Raw genomic sequence first — 26888 nt, forward strand, 5'->3', positions numbered from 1 at the left:
GCTAAGATCCCACATGCCATGGAGGGTAAACAAAAAAATTGGGCATAGTCAAGTCTACTTATCCAGAACGTTTATGGAGTGATGGACATGATATCAGGTAATGGGCAGGCAGTAGGGAATATAGCATGGTCTTGCTCTTATTATTAAATTTTAGGAGTGGCTTTGGATGGAAGTGGCAGTCACCAACACAGACAATCCTATAACTGGGTGAGAGGAGAAGGAATGAGTTTGAGTTTAGATATGTGGAATATATGGTGCTTGTGGGATGATGAGATACAAATGCAAGGTTGCCCAAACATCAGATCATGATGAAGCAATCTAGGCATTCTCAGTGTATGATAGGTCTCTGAGCCTGTAACAGTAGCTTGTATTGATGCAATGATATGTGGATGTAATAAAGAAAGTCCAACTGAAGTAGAAAGATGCTCTTCAAGCACTGCAAGACATTCTACTGACAGAGGAGCAGACTTTGAGAAGAATCCAAGGAAAGCAAGCTGCCAAGGATGCAGCTTAGGTGTTTCATGGGCATACCTAGAGAAGGAAACCTAGAAATGCTCCAGTGAGATGTTTTCTCAGCTCAGCAACATATTCTCTGCTATAACTGGTCAGTTATTACTGTCCCTGCCCTTCCTGCCTGCCTTCCCCCTGCTGCCACTCCTCTCACGGGCCTTGTCTCCTGTGCTGCCTCTTTTTCTAAAGTCACTGTTTGCATCTTCCCCCTTCCTCTGACTCCCAAACACTTACCCTGCCATAGTTTTCCAAGTCCACTTACCCCTATAACATCTGAAGTACACTCTGTGACCTGAATTTTGTATCTTCACTAAGAAATAGTAAAGGTTTAATTAAACAGCTAGGCAATACAGACAATACATCTGTGAACTGTAACAGAAACATTGGCCACCTTATTTCTCAAAGTGAGACCCCTAGAGTCATAAAAACCGTGCAGATATTTTTGCCTTGATTCTTTATTGCCAGGATGTCCCAGACTGTGAACTACTAGCAAAGCCTTGCCTGTCCTTCGACATTGCATCCCAGTACCACTTTTCCCATGAAAACTTCTGAGATCCTGACAGTTCAAAGTAATTATCTGCCTTATTTTTTATGTTTATAAAACTTAGTGTACATCCCTCACATGGTACGTGGGCAGCCTGAGTCTACTGTGAGGAGATGATCATGAGTGTGCCAGATATCTATTGCTACATATCAGGTTAGACAGTAAGTTGGTGGCATAAAATAATTGCCCATGATCATAGTTTTTGTGGTTCAGGAATTTACTCAAAGCACAGTTAGACAGTTTTTTGTGTGCGTGTGTGTTTTTTTGGTTTTTTTTTTGTTTGTTTGTTTTTTTGTTTGTTTTACTGCTGCATGTCACTCAGGGCTTTGACTGGAAGCTTCAAATAATAATAATGACTCAAAGCTTAGGATTTGAATAAGTTGAGTGCTTATTCACTCAAGTTTGGCAGCAATGCTAGCCTATCAGTTGGAAAATTATTTGCGGGTTTCCATTGGATTACCTACATGTGGCCTCTCTGTGTAGCATATTTTCTCAATGTGGCTGTGTTCCAAGGGTGATCTTGCCCAAGGAAAACGCAGCAGAAACTACTGCCTTTATTAACTTGGGCTTGGAAATTTTAGAACACTATTTCTGATGCATTATAGCAAAGATAACAATTACATGAGCTTCCAGGTTCAAGGGAAGGGAAAGTAGTCCCCACCCCTTGATGGAAAAATGGCCAGGTTATAGGCTAGCATGAAGGACCAAAAACATTGTTGTTATTTTTGGAAAATACAATGTGCCACGATGTGTAAAATAAAATTCTCAGTGGGATGGAGACAAAGGTAATTCCATGTTAGGAATTACAAAGATCTGAGGTAGAAGCAAAGAATTTTAGACTCATTGCAAATTTGATTTTAGATTGTTTTTGAAACAATTTATATAACAATAATTAATTAATTAATCAATCAATTAATGTAGCTCACTTAAAACTTACATTACCATATGTATAATAACCAATGGGAATTTACTGTATGACTCAGGAAACTCAGACCAGGGCTCTGTAACCACCTAGAGGAGTGGGATGAGGAGGGAGATGGGAGGGGTAAGGGGGAGGGTACATCTGCACACCTATGGCTGATTCATATCGATGTTTGCTAGAAAGCAGGACAGTTCTGTAAAGTATTTCTCCTTTAATGAAAAAACAAATAAATTTGAAATCTAAAAAAAAAAATTTGACTAAACTTTCCTGAAGATCAGAATACCTGAAATAGCTATGGAAGTGAAGGGAGTCTTCTAACTGGCTACACAACTCTGGAATCAAACACTCAAGCATACTTTGTTCATGCTGGGCACTTTATTCCATGTTACAAACTACCGGTACATTGGAAACAGTGTGATCTAAATGGATAGAAAATGCGCACACACACACACACACACACACATGCACATATACTTCAGGATATAAAAGCTCTTCAATCCAATGTAACAAATATTAAGTTGTAAAAAAAAATATTAAGTTGTATGGTACAAAATATAAGCACAAAACCAGCAGAATAGAGATAAGATAATATGGCAGGAGTTATTGGAAAAAGATGTCCCTGAAATTTAAAGCACCCAAATCAATTTGGGAGCCAGGGATTTGTTGTTTCTTTTGCCTTGCTCTATTTACAATGATGAGTGAAATAATTTGGGCTTTTATGAAACTTAAAGAACATAAGCAAAAGTGTATAAGTGGGCATGAATCTTTGAGGCAGTGAAGGTGGAAAAGGTTTTCATATGGGGCAAGGTTGTTCAGAGAGGCAGAAGTCTGACTGGAGTAAAAGAGTCCAACTAAAAGTGTCTTTATATTCAAAATTACAGCAATATGAGAAATGGATAAACCAAAGAGCAAGGAATTTAGTTTGTGTCCACTTCCAGAAATAGATCTAACCATATTCACTGAGTCAGTAGTCATCGTAGTCACTGCCACTACCTAGAAGTGAACCAGTTCTCAAGTGTTTCACCCCAGTCCTCCAGCAGTGTGCTTCCTCTATGCTGTGAGATTTCAGACTGAACTGCGTGTGGAGGAATTATCAATAATTTAGTAATCAATCTGTTCATAGTTAATCTAATTGAATAATTAGCCCAGTCTTAGTCAACAATTGCTAAAATTTGCAATTACCAATGCACCAAATCATTTATCAAAATACTAGAGAGGCATCAAGAATAATGATGCTGAGTTTTCTGGGACTGATTAGATTTTGGTCTCCAACTACAGAGAAGAGAAAAAGAGATAGTCTCTGCAGTGTTCACGTGGTGATCAGTCTACAGAGACACTATACAGGGGCTCCGAAATAAATTTTTTTAAGTGCATTTGAATATATGTGGAAAACATTTTCTTGATTCTTGGCTGATATGACCTGATTTGACCTGACAGGATGTTATCTGATATGATATGATCATATCATATGATGTAATATGCGGATGGTCATACCACCCTAATGACAGAAGGTGAAGAGGAACTAAAAACCTCTTGATGAAGGTAAAAGAGAAGACTGAAAAAGCTGGCTTAAAGCTCAGCATTCAAAAAACAAACATCATGGCATCTAGTCCATCACTTCATGGCAAATAGAAGGGGAAAAAATGGAAAGAGTGTCAGACTTCATTTTCTTGGGCTCTAAAATCACTGTGGACCCTGACTGCAGCCACAAAATTAAAAGATGCTTACTCCTTTGAAGGAAAGCTCTGACAACCTAAACAGCATATTCATATTAAAAAGCAGAGACATTGCTTTGCAGACAAAGTTCATACAGTCAAATCTATGGTTTTTCCATTAGTCGTGAGAGTTGGATCATAAAGAAAGCTGAGCACCAAAGAATGGATGCTTTTGAACTGTGGTGCTGGAGAAGACTCTTGATAGTCCCTTGGACAGGAAGGAGATCAAACCAGTCAATTCTAAAGGAAATTAACTCTGAATATTCATTGAAAAGACTGATGCTGAAGCTGTGCTTCAATACGTTGGCCACCTAATGCAAAGAGCTGACTCATTGGAAAAGACTGGGATGCAGGGAAAGATTGAGGGCAGAAAGAAGGGGTAACAGAGGATGAGATGGTTGGATGGCATCACTGACTCAATGGACATGAGCTTGAGCAAACTCTGGGAGATAGTGAAGGACAGGGAAGTCTGGTGTACTGCAGTTCATGGGGTCACAAAGAGTTGGACATGACTTAATGACTGAATAATGGTATTATTACCACCTAAAGTCTATGAACCAAAAACTTATTGCATAAATATTTACAGATTACTTTCTATGAGACAAATATTGCAATATTCATTAAAGATAATGATAAATAAGCATGATCCTTGACCAAATCTATCTTTAAAATTGTCTTTTCCTTATCCATTCATCTGCTGATGGACATCTGCAGATGAATGGATAAGGAAGTTGTGGTACATATACACCATGGAATATTACTCAGCTGTTAAAAAGAATTCATTTGAATCAGTTCTAATGAGATGGATGAAACTGGAGCCCATTTATACAGAGTGAAGTAAGCCAGAAAGATAAAGAACATTACAGCATACTAACACATATATATGGAATTTAGAAAGATGGTAACGATAAAACAGAAAAAGAGACACAGAATTACAGAACAGACTTTTGAACTCTGTGGGAGAAGGTGAGGGTGGGATGTTTTGAAAGAACAGCATGTATATTATCTATGGTGAAACAGATCACCAGCCCAGGTGGGATGCATGAGACAAGTGCTCGGGCCTGGTGCACTAGGAAGACCCAGAGGAATCGGGTGGAGAGGGAGGTGGGAGGGGGGATCGGGATGGGGAATACATGTAACTCTATGGCTGATTCATATCAATGTATGACAAAACCCACTGAAATATTGTGAAGTAATTAGCCTCCAACTAATAAAATAAATAAATAAATAAAATTGTCTTTTCTTTTTTTTAACTAATTAATACGTCCACGTAACCTCCTTCTTCAAACTTCACTGTTCCTTATTTCCTTCAGCTCCTCAGAATGGTATTTCAGCCTTTCACCCAATGTTATGTATTGCATTTCTAAGTTCTCTTTTCCCTTGCCCATAGTTACCCAAATTCAATGTTTTGCACCAAGGGTTCTTACTTACCCTGATATGTGTAAGCATTCTATAGATGCATATGACTGTCAGTGTACCTAGAGCTGACGGAGTTTTAAAGTCATACAGACCTGGAGTCATGCTTCCCTTAAGAAAAGGTAGACTACTAAAACATTCTCGAGAAAGAAGAACAGAGCTGGAGGCATCACACAGTCTTCTTTCACTGGGAAGACCCGGAGGAATCGGGGGGAGAGGGAGGTGGGAGGGGGGATCGGGGTGGGGAATACATGTAAATCCATACATTCATGTCAATGTATGACAAAAACCACTACAATATTGTAAAATAATTAGCCTCCAACTAATAAAAATAAATGAAAAAAAAATATTACAAAGCTACAATAATCAAAGCAGTATAGTACTGGCACAAAAACAGACATGCAGACCAACAGAATAGAGACCCCAGAAGTAAATCCATACATATAAAATCAGCTGATCTTCAACAAGGTTGCCAAGAATATGCAATAGGGGAAGGATAGTTTCTTCAACAAATGGAGTTGGAAAAACTGGATAAGCACATTCAAAGGAACAAAATTGGGTCCATATGTTACATGATACACAAAATCAGCACAAAATAATTAAAGACTTAAACATAAGACCTAAAACTGTAAAAGCTACCAGAAAGAAATATAGGGGAAATCATGACATTGGTCTTGTCAATGATTTTGTGGATATGATACCAAAGCATAGGCAACAAATGCAAAAATGAACATCAAATTAAAAGGTTTCTGCACAACAAAGGAAAAAATCAACAGAATGAAAAGGCAACCTATAGACTGGGGAAAACATTTGCAAACTATATATCTGATAAGCAATTTATTTCCAAAACACTTAAGAAACTCATGTAACTCAATACCAAAAACAAACAAACAAACAAACAAACCTTAGTTACCCAATTTAAAAATGAGATACAAGCTTGAATAGGCATTTCTGTAGAGAAGATACACAAATGACCAACAGCTATATGAAAACATGTTCAGTGTCACCAATCATCAGGAAAATGAAATAAAAATCACAATGACACCTCACACCTGTTAGGACAACTATTATGTTTTTTAAAAAGAAAAAAAAAATATTGGCAAGGATGTAGATAAATTGAAATCCTGTATGCTCTCACAGGAATGCAAAATGGTACAGTCACTATGGCAAACGGTATAGCAGTTACTCAAAAAAATTAGAAATAGAACTGACATCCAGCAATCCCACTACTATGATCCAGAAATCCCACTTCTAGGTATTTATACAATAGAATTGAAATCAGGATTTCAAAGAGATATTAGCACCCTCAAGTTTATTTCAGCACTCTTTACTACAACTAAGATGTGGAAATAGTCTAAAGGACTATCAACAGATGAATGAAAAGGATAAAAAGATGTGGCCATATATAGAGAATGTAATATTATTTAGCCTTAAAAAAGAAGAAAATACTCTAATATGCAACAAGGATTTACCTTGAGGACACTATGCTAAGTGAAATAATTCAGTTATTGAAGGACAAATACTGCTTGATTTCACTTATATGAGGTCTATAAATAGACAAACTCATAGATGCAGAGAGTAACATGGTGATTGCTAGAGACTGGGGGGAGGGGTGATGCAAGATAAATAAATTCTAGAGATATTCTGTACAACACTGTCTATAGTACAATCTTCTGCTGTACACTGTGCAACCAAACTGTCAAGAGTGTGGATTTCATGTTAAATGTTTTTACCATAATCTAAAACAAAATTAGAGGAAGGAAAGAATTTTCTTGCTATTATTTCTACTCATTGTCATACTATAAACACTATTCCATAGAATAAGACCAAAAAATGGAGATATACAAATCAGAATGGGGAAAAAAATATCTTTATTCAAAAATTATATACAATTATCTATGGACCAAAAAAACTACAAAAGAATCATGGATTTTAAAAACACATATGGCAAAATTTCATATGCAAAAGAAAGTTTCTTTCCTAGTACCTACAATGTAAAATTGGAATTTGAAATTAAAAAGATAATATCATTTATGATAGTGTGAAAAAGTAAAATGTTTAAGTATAAATTTAATAAAATGTGTATAAGATTTACAGACCGAAAACTACAAAACAATGATGAAAGAAATCAAAGAAGATCACAAAAGTATTTGTTAGAACATCAGCTAATCCCAATTAGATTTATAAATCCAACACAATTTCAGTAAAAATTCTAGAAAATTATTTTATACATAGAGAAATGACTTTAAAATGTATGTGGAAAAGTAGAAGAGTCACTATAGCCAATAAATTCCTGGAAAAGAATGAACTTTTAAGACTTACTAACCTATTTCAAAAAAAAAAAAAAAGACTTACTAGCCTATTTCAAGACTTAATATAAAATTCAAAGAATCAAGGCAGTGTGGTATTATTGAAAGAAGAAACACAGGTGTTAATGGAATAGGATAGAGAATTCAGAAGTCCTTCAAAAACATAGTCAAATATTATTGATTATGGCACAAAGTCAATTAGACTGGGAAATGATAGCCTTTCAACAAAAGGAGATGGAACAACTGGACATTCATATTTAAAAAATAAAGATACACCTAGACACAGATCTTACATTTTACATAAAAATTAACTCAAAATCTTTCATAGATCTAAACATAAAATACAAAGTTCTAAAATTTTTCAGAGAAAATATAAATGATTTTGGGCTTAATGATTCATTTTCAGACACAACATCATCTAAGAATTTTAAAAATTGATAAGCTAGACTGATTAAAGTTAAATTTTTCTGCTTTAAAAAAGACAGTATTAACAAAGTGAAAAGTGAAGTGTGTTACTTGCTCAGACATGCCTGACTCTTTGCAACCACATGGACTCTAACCCACCAGGCTCCTGTGTCCATGGAACTCTCCAGGCAAGAATATTGGAGTCAGTAGTTACTCCCTTCTCCAGGGGATCTTCCTGACCCAGGGATCAAACCTGGGTTTCCCTGAATGAAGTCAGATTCTTTACCTTCTGAATTACCAAAGAACAAGTCAAAGTCTTAGAAAACTATGTGCAAAATATATAACTGATAAGATTTATACCCCAAATATTTTTAAAAATCTTAAAACCAAATAATAAGAAAACAAACAACTCAATTAAAATGTTGAACCAATCTTGAACAGATACCTCACTATAAAGGATAGAGACATGGCAAATAATTTTTTGAAAAGATTAAAATTAAAAAAATGAAACTGACAATACCAGTTGCTGGTGGGAATGCAAAATTGAACAGCAATTTCAGAAGATAGGTTGACAGCTTCTTACAAAGCTAAAAGCCTTAACATATTACCCAACAATTGCATTTGTTTATGCACACATCTAATTTGGAAACTCATTTCTCCACAAAAATCTTACATGAAAATATTTATAGCAGTTCAATTATTGCTAAAAAAAAAAAAAACTCAAAACAACAAAGATGTTCTTCAGTAGAAGAATGGATAGGCAAAGTGGCCCATTCATACAGTGGAATATTACTCAATAATAAAAAGGAATAAGCTATCAAATCACGCAAACACATGAATTCTAAGTGAAAGAATCAACTCAGAAAAGGCTACATAATCCAGCTATATCACACTCTGGAAAACACAAACTACACATATAATAAACAGATCAGTGATTGCCAGAGGTTCATGGGATTAGGAGGTGAATATGTTAAACATGGGGGAATTTTTAAGGTAATGAAAGTATTCTTATGATATTGTATTGGAAAGCATTCTGTATGAGACTGTAATGGTGGTAGAATACAAAGTATTTCATATGACTGCATTTGTCAAATTTCATATATCTTTAAAGGACAGAGAATGGACTTGAGTGAAGGCAAATTTTTAAAAAGGCACATTCTGGATACTTTTGACTGTGGATCAAAATTATCAGGAAGCATTTAACAGGAGGCTTCCTATGTGCTGTTTTGGATCTGTCAGGAATCCTCTGATTCTTATTAATTCCTGAATATTCAGGAATTAAGAGGAGAGGCACACCTTTCCCAGGGCTGAGGAATCCAGCGTTTCCTTCGTTAGTTTTTCAATACGGTGATAAGTACCCTCTTTCTACTTATGAACCATCGGTAAAAAGTGATTGTTTATCCATCTCATTAGAACTGATTCAAATGAATTATTTTTAATGGCTGAGTAATATTCCATTGTGTATATGTACCACAGCTTCCTTATCTTATTGATCTGCTGATGAACATCTAGGTTGCTTCCATGTCCTGGCTATTATAAACAGTGCACAATGAACATTGGGGTGCATGTGTCTCTTTCAGATACATAATTTTGGACTCTGTGGGAGAAGGCGAGGGTGGGATGTTTCGAGAGAACAGCATCAAAACATATATATTATCAAGGGTGAAACAGATCACCAGCCCAGGTTGGATGCATAAGACAAGTGCTTGGGGCTGGTACACTGGGAAGACCCAGAGGGATCAGGTGAAGAGGGAGGTGGGAGGGGGGATCGGGATGGGGAATACATCTAAATCTATGGCTGATTCATGGCAATGTATGGCAAAAACCACTACAGTATTGTAAAGTAATTAGCATCCAACTAATAAAAATAAATGGGAAAAAAAAAAAGTGATTGTTTACAACTCTCTCTCTTCAATACGGATCGCCTTATGTTTTTTAAGTCTGAAATTTTAATCTTTATCTTTGCTGAGAAGTATATATACCTACACCATGTTGATTAAAACACCTTTGCTCCATCAGAACCTGGGTCCCCATGTCTTTCTTTCTTTTTCTCTGTCTCTGTCTCTGTCTCTCTCTCTCTCTCTCTATCTGGCTGATTCCCTGGAGCACAAAAGCCGGCTGTGTAACCCAGGGAATATAAGCCTCTTTCCTTCTTTCACTCTCTCATCGTCGACTCCGGACCACGAGATTCCGGCCCAAAAAAGGACCAACACACAATAAAATGAAAAATTCTGAAAGAGATGGGAATACCAGACTAATTGACCTGCCTCTTGAGAAACTTATATGCAGGTCAGGAAGCAACAGTTAGAAATGGATATGGGCCAACAGACTGGTTCCACATAGGAAAAGGAGTACGTCAAGACTGTATATTGTCACCCTACTTATTTCACTTATATGTAGAGTACATCATGAGAAATACTGGGCTGGAAGAAGCACAAGCTGGAATCAAGATTGCTGGGAGAAATATCAATAACCTCAGATATGCAAATGACAACACCCTCATGGCAGAAAGTGAAGAGGAACTAAAAAGCCTCTTGATGAAAGTGAAGGAGGAGAGTGAAGAAGTTGGCTTAAAGCTTAACATTCATAAAACTAAGATCATGGCATCTGGTCCCATCACTTCATGGGAAATATATGGGGAAACAGTGGAAACAGTGTCAGAATTTATTTTTTTAGGCTCCAAAATCACTGCAGATGGTGATTGCAGCCAAGAAATTAAAATACGCTTACTCCTTGGAAGGAAAGTTATGACCAACCTAGATATCATATTAAAAAGCAGAGACATTACTTTGCCAGCAAAGGTCCATCTAGTTAAGGCTATGGTTTTTCCAGTGGTCATGGATGGATGTGAGAGCTGGACTGTGAAGAAAGCTGAGCGCTGAAGAATTGATGCTTTTGAACTGTGGTGTTGGAGAAGACTCTTGAGAGTCCCTTGGACTGCAAGGAGATCCAACCAGTCCACCCTAAAGGAGATCAGTCCTGGGTGTTCATTGGAAGGACTGATGCTGAAGCTGAAACTCCAGTACCTTGGCCACCTCATGCGAAGAGTTGACTCATTGAAAAAGACCCTGATGCTGGGAGGGATTGGGGGCAGGAGGGAAGGGGACAACAGAGGATGAGATGGCTGGATAGCATCACCAACTCAGTGGACATGAGTTTCAGTAAACTCTGGGAGTTGGTGATGGACAGGGAGACCTGGCGTGCTGCGATTCATGGGGTCACAAATAGTCAGACACGAATGAATGACTGAACTGAACTGAGGGATCCCAGGATGAAATAACAACTGCAAAAAAAAGTATATAACTTTATTACATATATTTGAAACAACCTCATCTGTGCGTTGGGATAAAACGCTGACCTGAGACACTTTGGAAATGAATGGAATCTGTAGGACTAAAGACAAAAGGAACTGAACATAGTACTTTAGTCCAGTTTGCAAAGTTGCTTCTTATGAGGGCACACATTCTAAAAGTGCTATACATGTATAATTAAATGGAGCAATTAACTAAATAAATAGCTAATAGTGGGAGGCAGATTTCTTACTATTGAAGTGGGGAGCTGATAGATACACAACATTGAATAACAGAAGAATTTATGAAGTACTAGATTAGAAATGGAGACTTTGGTATAAACTCTTGTTTAGCTTAGTACAGACAGAGATAATTACATTTAGAAGTATTTAAATGTATGCGTGTATGCACAGGTTAATAGTATGTACATACATATTTCTTTGTCAGGTAAGAGAGTCTAGAACTAATGACATATCTAACAATATGAATAAATACACCTAGTATTGAAATCTTGGTTTCTACAATCATTTTCCAATAAAAGAAGCCAGGACTGCTTTAGAAATGGTTGATCATCGAACTGGAGCAGGAATATGCAAGATGAGCCTACAGAATCTTGAACTATCAAAGGTAAGAGATGTTGCATGTGCCCACACACACAATGATGGAGATATGTCAAAGGGATAAATAAACCCATTGAAAGGGTGTCCAATGGCTAAAGCTGGAATAATATGAAGAATAAAATAAAATTTTTACTACTGGATTATAACTCAAAGTATAAAATATATATCTATGAATCCTTCCTTATATAAAGGTCTTAGCTCTGGATGCCATAGCAAAATACCATAGACTAGGTGGCTTAGAAACATGTTTGTCTTGGTTCAGGGAAGTCAAAGATCAGTGTGCCACATAGTCAGGTTCTGAAGAGATCTCTCTTCCTGGTTTGTAGGTAGCCACTTCTTCTTGGGTTCTTATATGGCAGAGAGAGATAGCAAGCTCTCTGAGTGTCTCTCTCTTTTTTTTTTTTTGGTTTGGTTTTTTTTTTTTAATTTTTTTTTCCTTTTCTTTTCTTTTTTTTTTTTTATTTTTCAGTGGGTTTTGTCATACATTGATATGAATCAGCCATAGAGTTACATGAATTCCCCATCCCGGTCTCCCATCCCACCTCCCTCTCCACCCGATTCCTCTGGATCTTCCCAGCCCAATAGGCCCGAGCACTTGACTCATGCCTCCCACCTGGGCTGGTGGTCTGTTTCACCACAGATAATATACATGCTGTTCTTTCGAAACATCCCACCCTCCCCTTCTCCCACAGAGTTCAAAAGTCTGTTCTGTACTTCTGCGTCTCTTCTTCTGCCCTGCATATAGGGCCATCGTTACCATCTTTCTAAATTCCATATATATGTGTTATGCTGTAATGTTCTTTATCTTTCTGGCTCACCTCACTCTGTATAATGGGCTCCAGTTTCATCCATCTCATTAGAACTGATTCAAATGAATTCTTTTTAATGGCTGAGTAATATTCTATGGTGTATATGTACCACAGCTTCCTTATCCATTCATCTGCTGATGGGCATCTAGGTTGCTTCCATGTCCTGGCTATTATAAACAGTGCTGCGATGAACATTGGGGTGCACGTGTCTCTTTCAGATCTGGATTCCTCAGTGTGTATGCCCAGAAGTGGTATTGCTGGGTCATATGATAGTTCTATTTCCAGTTTTTTAAGAAATCTCCACACTGTTTTCCATAGTGGCTGTACTAGTTTGCATTCCCACCAACAGTGTAAGAGGGTTCCCTTTTCTCCACACCCTCTCCAGCATTTATTGCTTGTAGACTTTTGGATAGATAAGGCATAAATCCCACCAAAGGGTTTCACCTTCACTGTTTCATCTAAACTTAATTACTTTCCAAAGACCTCATCTCCAAAAACCATCTCATTAGAAGTCAGGGCTTCATAAGATGAATTTGCAAGTGTTACAATTCAGTCTACAGCAATAATAAACAATAGAATAAAATAAGTAGATGGGAGTCAATTAAAGAAAAATCCATGCAGCAAAATTTCAGATTAATACATGAATTATTTTAGAAACTGTCCTATGGGATGTCAAGAAAATCTCCCCACTCTTTAAGTGTGGGCTTCACATAGTAAATTTCTTTCAAAACAGTATAGCATGGAAATGGGAGAAACCGGTGGTGAAAGTTGAGAAATATGACCTCAGCACAGTGATTAAGGTCAACATCAACAGTGATAAATCACGGATAGCATGCCCTTTATATGATGTGATGAAAATGGCACTTTTCTCTGTAATTTTTCCCCCAAACTTACAACTCCAGTCGAATCATACACCCCAACACACAGACATACAAATCAGACAAATCCCATTTGAAAGGCACTATTTAAAATAACAGACCACTATTTCTTAAAACAAAGCATCAAGAGCAAGGAATCTGAGATCTTGCCAAGCCAAGAGGAGCTTAAGCAGACACAGTGACTGAATATAATGTGGTATCCTAAAAGGGCACAGAAAGGCATTGTCAAACAATGTTCAAACTACTGTACAATTGCACTCATTTTACATGCTATTAATAGCAAGTTTATGCTCAATAATCCTTAAGCTAGGTTTCAGAAGTATGTGAACCGAGATCTTCCAGATGTACAGGCTGGGTTTCAAAGAGACAGAGGAATCAGAGATCAAACTGCCAGCATGTGTTGAATCATGGAGAAAGCAAGGGAATTCCAGAAAAAACATCTACTTTTTGCTCATTGACTACACTAAAACCTTTGACTGTGCGGATCACAACAAATTGTGGAAAATTCTTAAAGAGATGGGAGTACAGACTATCTTACCTATATCCTAATAAATCTATATGTATAGTCATAACTATAACAGTCATAACTACACATGGAACAACATAACACTCATAACAGTCATAACATACAGTCATAACATACAGTCATAACAGTCATAACTACACATGGAAAAACAGAAGGGTTCAAAATTGGAAAGGGAATACAAGAAGGTGGTATACTGTCACCCTTCTTATTTCATTTATATTCAGAATACCTCATGTGAAGTGCCAGACTGGATGAATCAGAAGCTGGAATCAAGATTCCTGGGAGAAATGTCAACAATCTCTGATATGCGGATGATACCACTCTAAAGGCAGGGAGTGAAGAGGAACTAAAGAGCCTCTTGATGAGGGTGAAAGAGGAGAGTGAAAAAGCTGGTTTGAAACTCAACATTCAAAAAGGTAAGATTATGGCATCTGGTCCCATCACTTGATGGCATATAGAAGGGGAACAAGTGGAAACAGTGACACACTTTATTTTCTTGGACTCCAAAATTACTGCAAATCGTGACTGCACCGATGAAATTAGAAAGTGCTTTCTCCTTGGAAGGAAAGTTACGACAAGCGTAGACAGCATATTAAAAATAGAAGACATCACTATGCCGACAAAGGTCTGTCTAGTCAAAGTTATGGTTTTCCAAATAGTCATGTATGGATGTGAGAGCTGAACCTTAAAGAAGGCAGAGCATGAAAGAACTGATGCTTTTGAACTGTCGTGCTGGAGAAGACTCTTGACAATCCCCTGGAATACAAGAAGATCAAACCAGTCAATCCTAAAGGAAACCAGCCCTGAATACACATTGGAAGGACTGATGCTGAAGCTGAAGCTCCTATACTCTGGCCACCTGATACAAAGAGCTGGCTCATTGGAAAAGATCCTGATGCTAGGAAAGATTGAAGTGAGGAGGAAAAGGGGGAGATTAGGATAAGATGGTTGGATGACATCCCTGATTCAATGGACAAGAATTTGAGAAAACTCGGGGAGATAGTTTAGGACAGAGGAAACTGGCATGCCACAGTCTATTGGATCACGAAGAGACAGACACGACTTAGTGACTAAACAACAGTAATAATCCTAAAAGAGATTTTGAAACATTTAAAAAAGACATTCAGTAAAAGCTAAGATCTTAATAAAGTGTGGATGTTAGTTAATAATCATATATTGATATTGTTTCATGACAAATACAAGTAAATACAAGGTGATAATAATAGGAGAAATTATATATGGCATATATAGAATCTCTCTGCAATATTTTCTCAAATTTTTCATGCAACTAAATATATACTAAAATGTATTAATGAATTTATTTTTAAATTGAAGAATAATTGCCTTAGAGAATTTTTTTTCTGTGAAACATCAACAAGAACCAGCTGTAGATACGCCCATGTCCCCTCCTTCCCAAACCTCCCTCCATTCTCCCTCCCCACCCCACCCTTCTAGATTGTTACAGAGACTTTGTTTGAGTTCCCTGAGTTACACAGCAAATCCCCATTGACTATGTATTATGCATATGGTATTTCTCCATACATCTCACCCTCTCCTTCCACCCCTCCACCCATGTACAGAAGTTTGTTCTCTGTGTTTGCTTCTCCATTGCTGCCTTGCAAATAAATTCATTAGTACACATCATTCTAGAGTCCATATATATTGTTAATATATAATATTTATATTTCTCTTTCTGATTTACTTCACTCTGTATAATAGACTCTAGCTTCATTCACTCATTAAAACTGACTCAAAAAGCATTCCTTTTTTATGGCTGAGTAATATTCCATTGTTTCTATGTGTATGTATATATATATATTATATTATATATATAATAATATATTACATATATATATATACCACAGCTTCTTTACCCATTCATCTGTTGATGGACATCTAGGTTGCTTCCATGTTCTAGCTATTGTAAATAGGGCTGCAGAGAACATTGTGGTACTTGTGTCTTTTTCAATTTTAGTTTCCTCAGGGTTTATATCTAGTAGTGGGCTTTATTCCTAGCTTTTTAAAGAATCTCCATACCATCTTCCATAGTGGTTGTATCAATTTCCATTCCCACCACCAATGCAAGAGGGCTCCCTTTCCTCAACACCCTCTCCAGTACAGTATTATTTGTAGACTTTTTTTATGATGGCCATTCTGACTAGTGTGAGGTGGTATTTCATTGTATCTTTGATTTGCATTTCTCTAATAATGAGCGATATCAAGCATCTTCTCATGTATTTGTTAGCTATCTGTATGTCTTCTTTGGAGAAATGTTTGTTTAGGTCTTTATCCCACTTTGTGACTGGGTTGTTTGCTTTTTGAGTATTGAGTTGTATGAGCTGCTTGTATATTTTGGAAATTAATTATTTGTCAGCTATTTCCTTTCCTACTATTTTCTCCCATTTTGAGGGCTGTCTTTTCACCTTGTTTATAATTTTCTTTGCTGTGCAAAAGTTTTTACATTTAATTAGGTCCCACTTGTTTATTTTTGTTTTTATTCCCATTGTTCCGGGGGATGGGTCATAGAAGAAATTGTTTTATGTCATTGAGTGTTCTGCCTATGTTTTCCTCTAAGAGTTTTATAGTTTCTGGTCTTACATTTAGGTCTTTAATCCATTTTGAGTTTATCTTCATGTATGGTGTTAGAAAGTGTTCTAATTTCATTCTTTTACATGTAGCTGTCCAGTTTTCCCTGCACCATTTACTGAAGAGACTGTCTTTGCCCCCTTGTATATTCTCATCTCCTCTGTCTAAATAAGGTACCCATAGGTGCATGGGTTTATCTCTGGGCTTTCTATCTTGTTCCTTTCGTCTATATGTCTGTTTCTGTGCCAGTACCATACTGTCTTGATGATTATAGCATTGTACTATAATCTGAAGTAAGAAAGGTTGATTCATCTAGTTCTATTCTTCTTTCTCAAGACTGCTTTGGCTATTCAGGGTCTTTTGTGTTTTCATATGAATTGTGATTTTTTTTTTTTTATTCTACTTCTGTGGGGGGAAAAAAAAGCCACTGGTGGTTTGATACAGATTCCATTGAATCTATAGATTGCATTTAGTAGTATAGTCATTTTCACAACATTGATTCTTCCCACCAGTAATATGAAACATCTCTCCATCTGCGTATGTCTTATTTCATTTCTTTCATCAGTGTCTTATATTTTCTGTGTACAGTTCTTTTGTCTCCTTAAGTAGGTATATTCCTAAATATTTTATGCTTTTTATTGTATTGGTGAATGGGATTGAGTCCTTAATTTCTTTTTCTGATTTTTCATTGTTAATATATAGGAATGCTAGTGATTTCTGTGTATTGACCCTGTATCCTGCAGCTTTGTTAAATTCACTGATTAGCTCTAGTAATTTTCTGATACTATGTTTAGTGTTTTCTATGTATCTTGTAATCATGTTATCTGCAAATAGTGAGAGTTTTACTTCTTTTCCAATCTGGATTACTTTTATTTCTTTTTTTCTCTAACTGCTGTAGCTAGGACATTCAAAATTATGTTAAATAATAGTGGTGATTATAGTAGTGAACACCCTTGTCTTGTTCCTGATTTTAGAGGGACTGCTTTCAGCTTTTTATAAATTATAAAAATGAGAAAAAGCTGAAAGCAGTCCCTCTATGATCAGGAACAATGCTTGGCGTGCTGTGATTCATGGGGTCACAAAGAGTCAGACACGACTGAGCAACTGAACTGACTGACTGACTAACTGATGTTGAGGTAGGTTCCTTCTATGACCATTTTTTGAAGCATTTTTATAATAAATGGATGATGAATTTTGTCACAGCAGTTTCTGTATCTATTGAGATGATCATATGGCTTTTATCTTTCAGTTTGTTAATATGGTGTATCACATTGTTTGATTTATGTATAACGAAGAATCCATGCATCCCAAATAAACCTGATTTGATCATAGGGTATGAGCTTTTTAATATGCTGTCAAATTCTGTTTATTAGAATTTTGTTGAGGATTTTTGCATCTATATTCATCAGTGATATTGGCCTGTAATTTTGCTTTTTGTGTCTGTTGTCTTTGCCTGGTTTTGGTATCAGGGTGATTGTGGCCTCTTAGAATGAGTTTGGAAGTGTTCCTTCCTCTGAAATTTTTGAAAGTGTTGCAGAAAAATAGACATTTTCTTTTCTCTAAATGTTTGGTAGAATTCCCCTGTGAAGTCTTTTGGCCCTGGGCTTTTGTTTTTTGAGAGACTGTTGATCACAGTTTTCAGGGTGCATAAATATTTACAATTGTTATGTCTTTTTCTTGGATTGATCCCTTGATCATTATGTAGTGTACTTCCTTGTCTTTTATAGCATTCTTTATTTTAAAGCCTATTTTTGACTGAAATAAAGATTGTCACTTCAGGTTTTTCTTAGTTTCCATTCACATAGAATATCTTTTTCCATCGTTTCACTTTTAGTCTGTATGTTTCTGTAGGTCTAAAATGGGTCTCTTGTAGGCAGCATATATATGGATCTTGTTTTTGTATCCACTCAGTCAGTCTGTATATTTGGTTGTTAAATTTAATCCATTTACATTTAAATTAATTATTGATATATATGTTCCTATTGGCATTTTCTTAATTATTTGGGGTTTGTTTTTGTAGGTCTTTCCTTACTTTTGTGTTTACTGACTATGTAAGTCCCTTTCGTATTTCTTGTAAGGCTGGTTGGTTGGTGCTAAATTCTCTTAACTTTTGCTTGTCTGTGAAGCTTTTGATTTCTCCATCAATTTTGAATGATATCTTTGCCACATAAGAACAGCATCGAAACATGTATACTCTCTATAGTGAAACAGATCACTGGCCCAGGTTGGATGCATGAGACAAGTGCTCGGGCCTGGTGCACTGGGAAGACCCAGAGGGATCGGGTAGAGAGGGAGGTGGGAGGGGGGATTGGGATGGGGAATACACATAAATCCATGGCTGATTCATGTCAATGTATGACAAAACCCACTACAATATTGTAAAGTAATTAGCCTCCAATAAATAAAAATAAATGAAAAAAAAAGTAATCTTGGTAATAGATTTTTTTTTTTTCTTTCAGTATTTTTAAGTATATCTTACCATTCTCTTCTGGCCTGCAGAGTTTCTGCTGAAAGAGTCCCTGTTAATTGTATGGGTTTTCCTTTATATATTACTTCTTGTTTTACTCTTGCTGCTTTTAACATTAGTTCTTTGTGTTTAATCTCTGTTAGCTTGATTAATATGTGTCTCAATATGTTTCTCCTTGGGTTTATCCTGTAAGGGACTCTCTGTGAGCCTTGGACTTGTTTGACTATTTCCTTTTGCATGCTGGGGAAGTTTTCAACTATGATTTCTTCAAAAATTTTCTCAGTGCCTTTTTTTTTTTTTTTTTTCTTCCTCTGGTCTATAACTCAAATGTTGATGAATTTAATATTGTCTCAAAAGTCTCTGAGAATATCCTCAATTCTTTTCATTATTTTTCATTTATTCTTCTCTTCAGCAGTTGTTTCCACCATTCTATCTTCCAGCTCACTTTTCCATTACTCTGCCTCAGCTATTCTGTTATTGGTTCCTCCTGGAGTATTTTAAATTTCAATAATTTTGCTATTCATCTGTTTGCTAATTCTTTATTTCTTCTGTGTCCTTGGTGATTGTATTAACTGTGTTAATTGCTTCTTGCATTTTCACCATTCTATTTTCAAGTCTTAGGAACATCTTTACTATCATTAGTCTGAATTCTATTTCAGGTAGATTGCCTATTTTCTCTTTCTTTATTTGGTCGTGTGCATTTCTATCATACTCTTTCATTTGTGCTATATTTCTCTGACCTTTCACTCTTTTTCCTAACTTGCTCCACTTGAGGTCTCCTTTTTCCAGGCTTCAGGGTTGTATTCCTTCTTCCTTTTGATTTTAGCTCTTGGAGGGAAAGGATGGTTGAGTGGTTTGTACTGACTTCTTGTTAGGGATGACTTGTGTCTATGTTCTAATGAGAGGAGATCAAACAGATAATTGCAGAAATAATGGGACATATACACACACTTCCACACATGCAGTTATAACCAAAGTATTCTAAATGACAGAGTACAGGAAATTGACTTGGTGAACAAGGGAAACCAAAAGAGATATTGACCAAGTAAAAGCAGAGCTAACTAATGCTCAATCTGGAAAACTGAGCCTGGACAGATTGCCAACTGGGGAATATAGCAAAGAGAGTACAACGATTTAACCTACATGGTGAAAAAAGAATGAATGAAAAAAAAAGGAGAAGAGAAAGGGGGGGGGTGGGAAGAGGAGAAGGAGTGGAGAAAAATAAAAGGAAGGGGTGGAAGAGAGGGTAAGAAAGAAAGAAATAGAAAATTAAAGATAAATTAAAAAATGTGAAAAAGATTTATACAAATTCAGGAAGAGCTACAGCTAGTAAAGAACTATAAGAAATCTAATCAAACATATCAAACACAAAATCAGAAAAAAATCACGAAAAAAAGGTGAAAAAAATCTTAAAAAGAATTTTTTAACAAGAAAAACAAAGAGGAAAACTTCACAGCACTGCAAAAGGCTAAATAAGGTTTTCAAGGTTGTAGTTAATCTTGGTTGTGGAGGCTGCCCCCGTGGATGGGGTGGGATTAGCATCTTGCGCTGTTTTCCTGGTTGGGGAAACGTGTGCCTGTGTTCTGGTCAGTGGAGCTGGATTTTGTCTCTCTGAAGGGCAGTGCAGTGTCCAGTAGTAGATTTCGGTGTATTTATGGGTTCACTATGTCTTTGGGCAGTCCTTCTGGCTTTGGCAGTTTTGAAGTGAAGTCACTCAGTCATGTCCAACTCTGCGACCCCATGGACTGTAGCCTGCCAGGATCCTCCCACCACGGGATTCTCCAGGCAAGAATACTGGAGTGAGTTGCCATTTCCTTCTCTGGGGAGCTTCCCGACCCAGGGATCGAACCCAGGTCTCCCACATTGCAGACAGACACTTTAACTTCTGAGCCACCAGGGAAGTCCTCTGGTAGCAGTTTTAGATACGTCTATTTCCACAGCTACGTTGAAATGGCCCTCTCAGCATATCTTCACTGCCACCAGCCCCCTACTTTTCCCTGGAATCACTGCTGGTGCTTCTGTCACCCAGTCCCACCCTACACTGCAGGCTGAAGCTTGCTAGGTAGAGGACTGTGTGGATCTTTTCTTGGCTCCCTGGCTCTGCCCTCTGCATCACTGAGACGTGTGTGGGCTTCCCTCAGCCCCCTGAGCTTGCCCTTTATGTTGTGGGGCTTGTGTGCACTTGTTTCAGCTCATCAGACCTGCCCTCTGGGTCGCAGGGCTTGCGGCACTTGTCTCGGTTTCCCGGGCCTGCCCTCTGTGCCACGAGGGTTGTATGCACTGGAGAGGTTTGTGTGCTGTGTCTCTCTTGGCCCCCTGACCTGTCCTCTGTGTCGTGAAAGCTGTGTGTGCTGCAGCGGTGTGCACACCTCAGGCCTGCCCTCTGCACCACAGGGCTTCTGTGGGCTTCTATTGTTTCCCTGAGCCTGCCAACTGGCCGGGACCTCCATCTGTTAGCTGTTAAAGGGCTGAGAAGCACAGTTTTCTCTGTTTTCTTCCAAGTCCCTGCTTTGCCTGCCTTTCTTTTTCTTTCTTTTTTTTTTTTTTCTTTCTTTTTTTTTTTTTTCCATTTATTTTTATTAGTTGGAGGCTAATTACTTTACAATATTGTAGTGGGTTTTGTCATACATTGACATGAATCAGCCATGGATTTATGTGTATTCCCCATCCTGATCCCCCCTCCCACCTCCCTCTCTACCCGATCCCTCTGGGTCTTCCCAGAGCACCAGGCCCGTGCACTTGTCTCATGCATCCAACCTGGGCTGGTGATCTGTTTCACCATAGATAATATACATGTTACTGTCTTTCTAAGATTCCATAACTGTCCTTTGGGCCACCCTGTAAGGGAGCTTCCTAGTACACCAGAACTCTTCCTGCTTCACAACTTTCTCCCTCCCTTGGGCCACAAACTCCTGTCCAGAAGTTCTCTGTCTTTTCCCTTTTTATGTCTCCATCCTCTCTTCTACCTCATTCCAGGGAGTTTAGCCTACCTCCTGGAGGTCTGGGATCTTCTGCTGTTGCCTAGAATTTGCCCTGTAGGATTTGCTCCATATCTTGATGGTTTTTTAATGAATTTTGAGGGAGGCTGGCAATCTCCCAATCTTACTCTTCTGCCCACCACATTCTAAAAATATTTTAAATGAAATTAAAATCTAGATTTTACCTTAAGCTGTTTTCTTTGAAAAAAAAACTAATTGTTTTAGATGCATATAATTACCTAATCTTATTCTTGTTTAGGCTCTTGTGAATGATCATCTAATCTCTCCCTATCACCATCTTAATAAAGCCATCAAACACACTTTTTGAGTGTTTAGATAAGCATCAGACATGAAAGGGGGAGGTATCGAAGCAAAGGGAAGCACCACTGTTAAGTATAGCAAGTCACTGTTCCTTTACACAGTAAACTAGTATGAAATCAATGGGAGTGATCACTGAAGAAATAAGAGAAAGCAGTTGAAATAGGGGAGGTAAGTCTAAAGGGCAGGAGTTCATGTCATGAAGTTTTGTGAGTGACATACTGAGTGTTTGAATTTTAACTTGTAAGACATGGGGCATTGTTAAAGAATATTTGCAAGGGATGTTGTGTATGAACTCTGCAAATCCACTTTACCATCCTCCATTATATAGCAATAACTAGGTTTGAAAAGAAGTGTGGCCAAGATGGCAAAGTAGTAAGATCCTGAAATTACCTCTTCCCATGGGCATACCAAAGTTACAACTATCTACAGAGCAACTATCTATGAGAATACTTGAAGACTAGTAGAAGACTATATCATCCACAGCTAATGATATAAAAAGGACTCACAAAGTGATGTGTAGGAGAGTGGAGACATGTACATTCACAAACCACTTACCCAGCTAGCTGGTGCTGCTGCTAAGTCCCTTCAGTTGTGTCCGACTCTGTGCGACCCCATGGACAGCAGCCCACCAGGCTCCCCTGTCCCTGGGATTCTCCAGACAAGAACACTGGAGTGGGTTGCCATTGCCTTCTCCACTTGCCCAGCTAGGTGACTCACAAATGAGAGGAAAATGACAATTGCACAAGTTTTTCCCAAGAGACTAAGCATCACATCAGGCTCCCCATCCTGGGAATCCTGCAGCAGGTAGATGAGCTCACACAATGTCAGAATTCCAGGTACAGCAGGGTACAGGTAAGCCAGGAGACTATAGGAAACAGAAACTCCACTCTTACAGATCACACACAAAATCGAATATGGTTTGTGTCTCAGTGCAGAAGCAGTAGTTTAAAAGGAACCTGGATCAGGCCTACTAGGTAATCTTGGAGTGCTTCATCGATAGGGAGGAGGCAACTGTAATTCCTACAGGGAACATAGCTATATATAGTAACCATTTTTGGAAATTCATTCTATCATGAGGACACATACTAGCAACTGCCATTTTGGAATCCTCTGGCTAGCCTATCAATGCCAGGAGTTTACTTGTCACCAGAAGGCCAGGGCCAGCACCAAGATTCCCTATACAGTGCAATCAGGATCTGGCCCCACACAGGTGGGCTGGCAGGCACAGAAAAATGCATGGCTTTGCTGTCAACCACCTACAAGCACCTCCATGATAGACAACCCTGTCACATAGAAAGGCACACTCTGCACACATAAGGGGAAACTTTGGAGCATATAGCTGGTGACCAGTGGGGAGTCTGCTACTGAGATGTACAGGATGCCTCCCACATAAACCTATTTCTCCAGGACTTGAAAATGTAACTGATCTACCTAATATATATAGAAATATAAATAGAGAATGAGGCAAAATGAAGAGACAAAGAAATATGATCCAAACAAAGGAAGAAAACAAAACCCAGAAGAAGAACTAAGCAAAATGGAGCTGGATGACCTGCCTAATTAAGGGTTTGAGGCAAAAGTCATAAAGAATCTCAGTGAATTCATAAAAAGAATGAACACAACGAAAAGTTTAACAAAGAGAAACTGCAAAGAAAAATCAAATAGAGCCAAAGGTTACCATAACTAAAATAAAATACATATGAGAAGTAATCATGAGTAGACTAGATGACAAAGAGGAAGGGATCAGCAGACTGGAAGACAGAGTAGTGGAAATCATCCAAACTGAACAGAAAAAAAATAAATAAGTAGCATTTTTAAGGAGGATAATTTAAGAGCATTCTGAGAGAACATTAAGACTATTATCATTTGTATTAAGTGGTTCAAGAAGAAAAGAGAGAGAAATGGTTAAAAAAATTGAAAAAATAATAATTCAAAAATTCTGTAACATGAGAAAGGAAACAAATACCCATGTCTGGGAAGCCCAGACAGTCTCATACAAGATAATGTCACAGAGAATCTCACCAAGACACATTGTAATTAAAATGAAAAAAAGAAAAGATGAAGAGAGAATATAAAGAAAAAAGGCAACTAGATACATACAAGAGAACTCACATGTGAGCATCAACTTTACAGCAGACATTTTGCAGGTCATTTTTCCTCTGAAAGGAAAAAGCCTACAACCAAGAATTCTCTATCCATCAAGCTATCAATCAGATTTGAGGAAATATAAAGAGTTTTAAAGACAAACAAATGGTGAGAGTTCAGCCCCACTGAACTAACTTTGCAAGAAATACTAAAGAAACTTCTATAAACCAAAAAGAAAAGACTTCAAGTAAAACTATGAAAACTACAAAAGGAAAAATCTCACTGTCAAAAAACAACTGCTTATAAAGCCACTAGGAAGTATAAAAGACAAGAGTAGCAAAAATCATTTATACCCACAATCAGTAGTGAATGGACACAAAACAAAAATATGTGAAATATGACTCAAAAAATAAAAGAAAGAAAGAAAAGAATAAATGTAGAGGATTGGGTAAAAATGTAGGTTCTTAAATGTGCTCAAATTTAAGAGATTAGAAACATAAAACAATCATTTATATTGATATATCTATATAGAAAACACATGGTAACCACAAACCAAAAACGTATAATAGATACAAAGACACAAAGAGAGACAGGAATCCAAAATTTACACTAAAGACAGTCATCATCAATTCACAAGGGAAGAGATAAAAAATAATAATAAGACAGAAAGAAATAAAGAATAAAGAACTGCTCTCTGTGGAGAGCAGACACAGAATTGCTATTGGCTGTGAGCAGACAGCCTGAGGGAATGAGAATGAGGAACTCCACAAATGGGAATGTTCATGGAAGAAGCCCAGATCACCATAGAAGCAAAGTGCCATTTCATGAATAACATGAAAAAAGGTCAGGGCTGCCAATGCAAACTCAATTGTACAGCACAAACCCATGCTTCTATAGGGACCAGGGAGGGCTCCCACCAGACTGGCTTAAGCATTCCTGGCCACTGCCTCTTCCGTGCCCCCTTGCCTGGGAGACCTGCTCATCTCAGTTGCCACCTCAGCTTTCTCCTACCTGCTGGACTTATGTGTTTCAATAGCTGCCCAAGCACCCTTCCACCTGAGCAACCCAAGTGCCTGATCACTGCCTCCACCTTCTCCCACCTAACAGGCTCATCTGCTCTGGAAGCCTCTGGTACAGATGCTGGTGGGTGGCCCACATCCAGGGGAGGGGGCTGAAACCACAGCTGAGACCCAGGGGCCTTGTGACTAAAGAAAAAGAGCTGAAATCTCTCCCCATGGCTGCATAAATGGTGGAGTTACACCTCTGCTGATGGCCTTCTAACTACAGCTTCTGCAGAACATCCAAATGGACAAGTTCTCCTGCAGCTGAGAGGGTCTGCTTTTAGCAGCTGTGGGCTTTGTGGGCCTGTGCACAAAGATTTTGGCCAGACCAGGATCTGGCCTCCATAGTTCCCATAGTGGGTCTAGGTATGTGACTACTGCAGTCCTGGACCTGATCTGAGTGGATCTGAGCTAGTGGCCTAATGAAAACAATGTCCAGGAATCACCAGAGCCAAATGCCAGCATACCCATGGTTAAGATGGAACTGAGAGCAGTACCAATAGGGTACATTGTGAGCCCTCACAATGGGCAAAAGAGAAACAGTCAGTCAATTAGGTAGCTCAATCGTGTCCAACTCTTTGTGACCCCATAAACCGCAGCATGCCAGGCCTCCCTGACCATCACCAACTCCCGGAGTTTACTCAAACTCTTGTCCATTGAGTCAGGGATGCCATCCAGTCATCTCATCCTCTGTCGTCCCCTTCTCCTCCTGCTCTCAATTTTTCCCAGCATCAGGGTCTTTTCCAATGAGTCAATTCTTCACATCAGGTGGCCAAAATATTGGAGTTTCAGCTTCAACATCAGTCCTTCCAGTGAACACCCAGGACTGATCTCCTTTAGGATGGATTGGTTGGATTTCCTTGTAGTCCAAGGGACTCTCAAGAGTCTTCTCCAACACCATAGATCAAAAGCATCAATTCTTCAATGCTCAGCTTTCTTTATAGTACAACTTTCACATCCATACATGACCACTGGAAAAACCATAGCCTTGACTAGATGGACCATTGTTGACAAAGTAATGTCTGTCTTTGCTTTTTAATGTGTTGTCTAGGTTGGTCATAACTTTCCTTCCAAGGAGTAAGTGTCTTTTAATTTCATGGCTGCAGTCACCATCTGCAGTGATTTTGGAGCCCCCCAAAAATAAAGTCAGCCACTATTCCCACTGTTTCCCCATCTATCTGCCATTAAGTGATGGGACTAGATGCCATGATCTTAGTTTTCTGAATGTTGAGCTTTAAGCCAACTTTTTTACTCTCCTCTTTCACATTCATCCAGAGGCTCTTTAGTTCTTCACTTTCTGCCATAAGAGTGGTGTCATCTGCATATCTGAGGTTATTGATATTTCTTCCTGTGATCTTGATTCCAGCTTGTGTTTCCTCCAGCCCACCGTTTCTCATGATGTACTCTGCATATAAGTTAAATAAGCAGGGTGACCATATACAGCTT

This window comes from Muntiacus reevesi, chromosome 3 (genome assembly GCF_963930625.1).
Source record: "Muntiacus reevesi chromosome 3, mMunRee1.1, whole genome shotgun sequence".
Taxonomy (NCBI): Eukaryota; Metazoa; Chordata; class Mammalia; order Artiodactyla; family Cervidae; genus Muntiacus; species Muntiacus reevesi.